Here is an 8033-nt window from a genome sequence, read left to right on the forward strand (position 1 = left end):
AAGATTCAAAGAGAGTGAGATGCCAGCTCCTTTCATTCAGTCAGTAGCTTCAAGCATTTCTGGACGTTTTTCAATGGCAAAAATCAATGAATATTGTAAATGCACAAACAGTAATATCTCCACATTGCAAGGTGCAATTCTGAAATTTTTTGCTCTTTCCTGCTCCTCTTAGCATGATAAAGAAGATTCAAAGAGAGTGAGATGCCAGCTCTTTTCATTCAGTCAGTAGCTTCAAACATTTCTGGTATATGAATAACATGATGTTTTTCAATGGCAAAAATCAATGAATATTGTAAATGCACAAACAGTAATTTCTCCACATTGCAAGGTGCAATTCTGAAATTTTTTGCTTTTTCCTGCTAATCCTAGCATGATAAAGAAGATTCAAAGAGAGTGAGATGCCAGCTCCTTTCATTCAGTCAGTAGCTTCAAACATTTCTGGACGTTTTTTAATGGCAAAAATCAATGAATATTGTAAATGCACAAACAGTAATATCTCCACATTGCAAGGTGCAATTCTGAAATTTTTTGCTTTTTCCTGCTCCTCTTAGCATGATAAAGAAGATTCAAAGAGAGTGAGATGCCAGCTCTTTTCATTCAGTCAGTAGCTTCAAACATTTCTGGTATATGAATAGCATGATGTTTTTCAATGGCAAAAATCAATGAATATTGTAAATGCACAAACCGTAATTTCTCCGCATTGCAAGGTGCAATTCTGAAATTTTTTGCTTTCTCCTGCTAATCCTAGCATGATAAAGAAGATTCAAAGAGAGTGAGATGCCAGCTCCTTTCATTCAGTCAGTAGCTTCAAACATTTCTGGACGTTTTTCAATGGCAAAAATCAATGAATATTGTAAATGCACAAACAGTAATATCTCCACATTGCAAGGTGCAATTCTGAAATTTTTTGCTTTTTCCTGCTCCTCTTAGCATGATAAAGAAGATTCAAAGAGAGTGAGATGCCAGCTCTTTTCATTCAGTCAGTAGTTTCAAACATTTCTGGTATATGAATAACATGATGTTTTTCAATGGCAAAAATCAATGAATATTGTAAATGCACAAACAGTAATTTCTCCGCATTGCAAGGTGCAATTCTGAAATTTTTTGCTTTTTCCTGCTAATCCTAGCATGATAAAGAAGATTCAAAGAGAGTGAGATGCCAGCTCCTTTCATTCAGTCAGTAGCTTCAAACATTTCTGGACGTTTTTCAATGGCAAAAATCAATGAATATTGTAAATGCACAAACAGTAATATCTCCGCATTGCAAGGTGCAATTCTGAAATTTTTTGCTTTTTCCTGCTCCTCTTAGCATGATAAAGAAGATTCAAAGAGAGTGAGATGCCAGCTCTTTTCATTGTCAGTAGCTTCAAACATTTCTGGTATATGAATAACATGATGTTTTTCAATGGCAAAAATCAATGAATATTGTAAATGCACAAACAGTAATTTCTCCGCATTGCAAGGTGAAATTCTGAAATTTTTTGCTTTTTCCTGCTCCTCTTAGCATGATAAAGTAGATTCAAAGAGAGTGAGATGCCAGCTCCTTTCATTCAGTCAGTAGCTTCAAACATTTCTGGACGTTTTTCAATGGCAAAAATCAATGAATATTGTAAATGCACAAACAGTAATTTCTCCGCATTGCAAGGTGCAATTCTGAAATTTTTTGCTTTTTCCTGCTCCTCTTAGCATGATAAAGAAGATTCAAAGAGAGTGAGATGCCAGCTCCTTTCATTCGGTCAGTAGCTTCAAACATTTCTGGACGTTTTTCAATGGCAAAAATCAATGAATATTGTAAATGCACAAATAGTAATTTCTCCACATTGCAAGGTGCAATTCTGAAATTTTTTGCTTTTTCCTGCTAATCCTAGCATGATAAAGAAGATTCAAAGAGAGTGAGATGCAAGCTCCTTTCATTCAGTCAGGAGCTTCAAACATTTCTGGACGTTTTTCAATGGCAAAAACCAATGAATATTGTAAATGAACAAACAGTAATTTCTCCACATTGCAAGGTGTAATTCTGAAATTTTTTGCTTTTTCGTGCTCCGCTTAGCATGATAAAGAAGATTCAAAGAGAGTGATATGCCAGCTCTTTTCATTCAGTCAGTAGCTTCAAACATTTCTGGTATATGAATAACATGATGTTTTTCAATGGCAAAAATCAATGAATATTGTAAATGCACAAACAGTAATTTCTCCGCATTGCAAGGTGCAATTCTGAAATTTTTTGCTTTTTCCTGCTCCTCTTAGCTGGATAAAGAAGATTCAAAGAGAGTGAGATGCCAGCTCCTTTCATTCAGTCAGTAGCTTCAAACATTTCTGGACGTTTTTCAAAGGCAAAAACCAATGAATATTGTAAATGCACAAACAGTAATTTCTCCACATTGCAAGGTGCAATTCTGAAATTTTTTGCTTTTTCCTGCTCCTCTTAGCATGATAAAGAAGATTCAAAGAGAGTGAGATGCCAGCTCTTTTCATTCAGTCAGTAGCTTCAAACATTTCTGGTATATGAATAACATGATGTTTTTCAATGGCAAAAATCAATGAATATTGTAAATGCACAAACAGTAATTTCTCCGCATTGCAAGGTGCAATTCTGAATTTTTTTGCTGTTTCCTGCTAATCCTAGCATGATAAAGAAGATTCAAAGAGAGTGAGATGCCAGCTCCTTTCATTCAGTCAGGAGCTTCAAACATTTCTGGACGTTTTTCAATGGCAAAAACCAATGAATATTGTAAATGCACAAATAGTAATTTCTCCACATTGCAAGGTGCAATTCTGAAATTTTTTGCTTTTTCCTGCTCCTCTTAGCATAATAAAGAAGATTCAAAGAGAGTGAGATGCCAGCTCTTTTCATTCAGTCAGTAGCTTCAAACATTTCTGGTATATGAATAACATGATGTTTTTCAATGGCAAAAATCAATGAATATTGTAAATGCACAAACAGTAATTTCTCCGCATTGCAAGGTGCAATTCTGAAATTTTTTGCTTTTTCCTGCTAATCCTAGCATGATAAAGAAGATTCAAAGAGAGTGAGATGCCAACTCCTTTCATTCAGTCAGGAGCTTCAAACATTTCTGGACGTTTTTCAATGGCAAAAACCAATGAATATTGTAAATGCACAAACAGTAATTTCTCCACATTGCAAGGTGCAATTCTGAAATTTTTTGCTTTTTCCTGCTCCTCTTAGCATGATAAAGAAGATTCAAAGAGAGTGAGATGCCAGCTCTTTTCATTCAGTCAGTAGCTTCAAACATTTCTGGTATATGAATAACATGATGTTTTTCAATGGCAAAAATCAATGAATATTGTAAATGCACAAACAGTAATTTCTCCGCATTGCAAGGTGCAATTCTGAAATTTTTTGCTTTTTCCTGCTCCTCTTAGCATGATAAAGAAGATTCAAAGAGAGTGAGATGCCAGCTCCTTTCATTCAGTCAGTAGCTTCAAACATTTCTGGACATTTTTCAATGGCAAAAATCAATGAATATTGTAAATGCACAAATAGTAATTTCTCCACATTGCAAGGTGCAATTCTGAAATTTTTTGCTTTTTCCTGCTCCTCTTAGCATAATAAAGAAGATTCAAAGAGAGTGAGATGCCAGCTCTTTTCATTCAGTCAGTAGCTTCAAACATTTCTGGTATATGAATAACATGATGTTTTTCAATGGCAAAAATCAATGAATATTGTAAATGCACAAACAGTAATTTCTCCGCATTGCAAGGTGCAATTCTGAAATTTTTTGCTTTTTCCTGCTAATCCTAGCATGATAAAGAAGATTCAAAGAGAGTGAGATGCCAGCTCCTTTCATTCAGTCAGTAGCTTCAAACATTTCTGGACGTTTTTCAATGGCAAAAACCAATGAATATTGTAAATGCACAAACAGTAATTTCTCCACATTGCAAGGAGCAATTCTGAAATTTTTTGCTTTTTCCTGCTCCTCTTAGCATGATAAAGAAGATTCAAAGAGAGTGAGATGCCAGCTCTTTTCATTCAGTCAGTAGCTTCAAACATTTCTGGTATATGAATAACATGATGTTTTTCAATGGCAAAAATCAATGAATATTGTAAATGCACAAACAGTAATTTCTCCGCATTGCAAGGTGCAATTCTGAAATTTTTTGCTTTTTCCTGCTCCTCTTAGCATGATAAAGAAGATTCAAAGAGAGTGAGATGCCAGCTCCTTTCATTCAGTCAGTAGCTTCAAACATTTCTGGACGTTTTTCAATGGCAAAAATCAATGAATATTGTAAATGCACAAACAGTAATTTCTCCACATTGCAAGGTGTAATTCTGAAATTTTTTGCTTTTTCCTGCTCCTCTTAGCATGATAAAGAAGATTCAAAGAGAGTGAGATGCCAGCTCCTTTCATTCAGTCAGGAGCTTCAAACATTTCTGGACGTTTTTCAATGGCAAAAACCAATGAATATTGTAAATGCACAAAGAGTAATTTCTCCACATTGCAAGGTGCAATTCTGAAATTTTTTGCTTTTTCCTGCTCCTCTTAGCATGATAAAGAAGATTCAAAGAGAGTGAGATGCCAGCTCTTTTCATTCAGTCAGTAGCTTCAAACATTTCTGGTATATGAATAACATGATGTTTTTCAATGGCAAAAATCAATGAATATTGTAAATGCACAAACAGTAATTTCTCCGCATTGCAAGGTGCAATTCTGAAATTTTTTGCTTTTTCCTGCTCCTCTTAGCATGATAAAGAAGATTCAAAGAGAGTGAGATGCCAGCTCCTTTCATTCAGTCAGTAGCTTCAAACATTTCTGGACGTTTTTCAATGGCAAAAACCAATGAATATTGTAAATGCACAAACAGTAATTTCTCCACATTGCAAGGTGCAATTCTAAAATTTTTTGCTTTTTCCTGCTCCTCTTAGCATGATAAAGAAGATTCAAAGAGAGTGAGATGCCAGATCTTTTCATTCAGTCAGTAGCTTCAAACATTTCTGGTATATGAATAACATGATGTTTTTCAATGGCAAAAATCAATGAATATTGTAAATGCACAAACAGTAATTTCTCCGCATTGCAAGGTGCAATTCTGAAATTTTTTGATTTTTCCTGCTCCTCTTAGCATGATAAAGAAGATTCAAAGACAGTGAGATGCCAGCTCCTTTCATTCAGTCAGTAGCTTCAAACATTTCTGGACGTTTTTCAATGGCAAAAATCAATGAATATTGTAAATGCACAAACAGTAATTTCTCCGCATTGCAAGGTGCAATTCTGAAATTTTTTGCTTTTTCCTGCTCCTCTTAGCATGATAAAGAAGATTCAAAGAGAGTGAGATGCCAGCTCCTTTCATTCAGTCAGTAGCTTCAAACATTTCTGGACGTTTTTCAATGGCAAAAATCAATGAATATTGTAAATGCACAAATAGTAATTTCTCCACATTGCAAGCTGCAATTCTGAAATTTTTTGCTTTTTCCTGCTCCTCTTAGCATGATAAAGAAGATTCAAAGAGAGTAAGATGCCAGCTCTTTTCATTCAGTCAGTAGCTTCAAACATTTCTGGTATATGAATAACATGATGTTTTTCAATGGCAAAAATCAATGAATATTGTAAATGCACAAACAGTAATTTCTCCGTATTGCAAGGTGCAATTCTGAAATTTTTTGCTTTTTCCTGCTAATCCTAGCATGATAAAGGAAATTCAAAGAGAGTGAGATGCAAGCTCCTTTCATTCAGTCAGGAGCTTCAAACATTTCTGGACGTTTTTCAATGGCAAAAACCAATGAATATTGTAAATGCACAAACAGTAATTTCTCCACGTTGCAAGGTGTAATTCTGAAATTTTTTGATTTTTCCTGCTCCGCTTAGCATGATAAAGAAGATTCAAAGAGAGTGAGATGCCAGCTCTTTTCATTCAGTCAGTAGCTTCAAACATTTCTGGTATATGAATAACATGATGTTTTTCAAAGGCAAAAATCAATGAATATTGTAAATGCACAAACAGTAATTTCTCCGCATTGCAAGGTGCAATTCTGAAATTTTTTGCTTTTTCCTGCTCCTCTTAGCATGATAAAGAAGATTCAAAGAGAGTGAGATGCCAGCTCCTTTCATTCAGTCAGTAGCTTCAAACATTTCTGGACATTTTTCAATGGCAAAAACCAATGAATATTGTAAATGCACAAACAGTAATTTCTCCACATTGCAAGGTGCAATTCTGAAATTTTTTGCTTTTTCCTGCTCCTCTTAGCATGATAAAGAAGATTCAAAGAGAGTGAGATGCCAGCTCTTTTCATTCAGTCAGTAGCTTCAAACATTTTTGGTATATGAATAACATGATGTTTTTCAATGGCAAAAATCAATGAATATTGTAAATGCACAAACAGTAATTTCTCCGCATTGCAAGGTGCAATTCTGAAATTTTTTGCCTTTTCCTGCTAATCCTAGCATGATAAAGAAGATTCAAAGAGAGTGAGATGCCAGCTCCTTTCATTCAGTCAGGAGCTTCAAACATTTCTGGACGTTTTTCAATGGCAAAAACCAATGAATATTGTAAATGCACAAACAGTAATTTCTCCACATTGCAAGGTGCAATTCTGAAATTTTTTGCTTTTTCCTGCTCCTCTTAGCATGATAAAGAAGATTCAAAGAGAGTGAAATGCCAGCTCTTTTCATTCAGTCAGTAGCTTCAAACATTTCTGGTATATGAATAACATGATGTTTTTCAATGGCAAAAATCAATGAATATTGTAAATGCACAAACAGTAATTTCTCCGCATTGCAAGGTGCAATTCTGAAATTTTTTGCTTTTTCCTGCTCCTCTTAGCATGATAAAGAAATTTCAAAGAGAGTGAGATGCCAGCTCCTTTCATTCAGTCAGTAGCTTCAAACATTTCTGGACATTTTTCAATGGCAAAAATCAATGAATATTGTAAATGCACAAATAGTAATTTCTCCACATTGCAAGGTGCAATTCTGAAATTTTTTGCTTTTTCCTGCTCCTCTTAGCATGATAAAGAAGATTCAAAGAGAGTGAGATGCCAGCTCTTTTAATTCAGTCAGTAGCTTCAAACATTTCTGGTATATGAATAACATGATGTTTTTCAATGGCAAAAATCAATGAATATTGTAAATGCACAAACAGTAATTTCTCCGCATTGCAAGGTGCAATTCTGAAATTTTTTGCTTTTTCCTGCTAATCCTAGCATGATAAAGAAGATTCAAAGAGAGTGAGATGCCAGCTCCTTTCATTCAGTCAGTAGCTTCAAACATTTCTGGACGTTTTTCAATGGCAAAAACCAATGAATATTGTAAATGCACAAACAGTAATTTCTCCACATTGCAAGGTGCAATTCTGAAATTTTTTGCTTTTTCCTGCTCCTCTTAGCATGATAAAGAAGATTCAAAGAGAGTGAGATGCCAGCTCTTTTCATTCAGTCAGTAGCTTCAAACATTTCTGGTATATGAATAACATGATGTTTTTCAATGGCAAAAATCAATGAATATTGTAAATGCACAAACAGTAATTTCTCCGCATTGCAAGGTGCAATTCTGAAATTTTTTGCTTTTTCCTGCTCCTCTTAGCATGATAAAGAAGATTCAAAGAGAGTGAGATGCCAGCTCCTTTCATTCAGTCAGTAGCTTCAAACATTTCTGGACGTTTTTCAATGGCAAAAATCAATGAATATTGTAAATGCACAAATAGTAATTTCTCCACAATGCAAGGTGCAATTCTGATATTTTTTGCTTTTTCCTGCTAATCCTAGCATGATAAAGAAGATTCAAAGAGAGTGAGATGCCAGCTCCTTTCATTCAGTCAGGAGCTTCAAACATTTCTGGACGTTTTTCAATGGCAAAAATCAATGAATATTGTAAATGCACAAACAGTAATTTCTCCACATTGCAAGGTGCAATTCTGAAATTTTTTCCTTTTCCTGCTCCTCTTAGCATGATAAAGAAGATTCAAAGAGAGTGAGATGCCAGCTCTTTTCATTCAGTCAGTAGCTTCAAACATTTCTGGTATATGAATAACATGATGTTTTTCAATGGCAAAAATCAATGAATATTGTAAATGCACAA

The sequence above is a fragment of the Phyllobates terribilis genome, unplaced genomic scaffold (assembly GCF_046119375.1).
Source record: "Phyllobates terribilis strain yellow unplaced genomic scaffold, ASM4611937v1 Scaffold_182__1_contigs__length_3807330, whole genome shotgun sequence".
NCBI lineage: Eukaryota > Metazoa > Chordata > Amphibia > Anura > Dendrobatidae > Phyllobates > Phyllobates terribilis.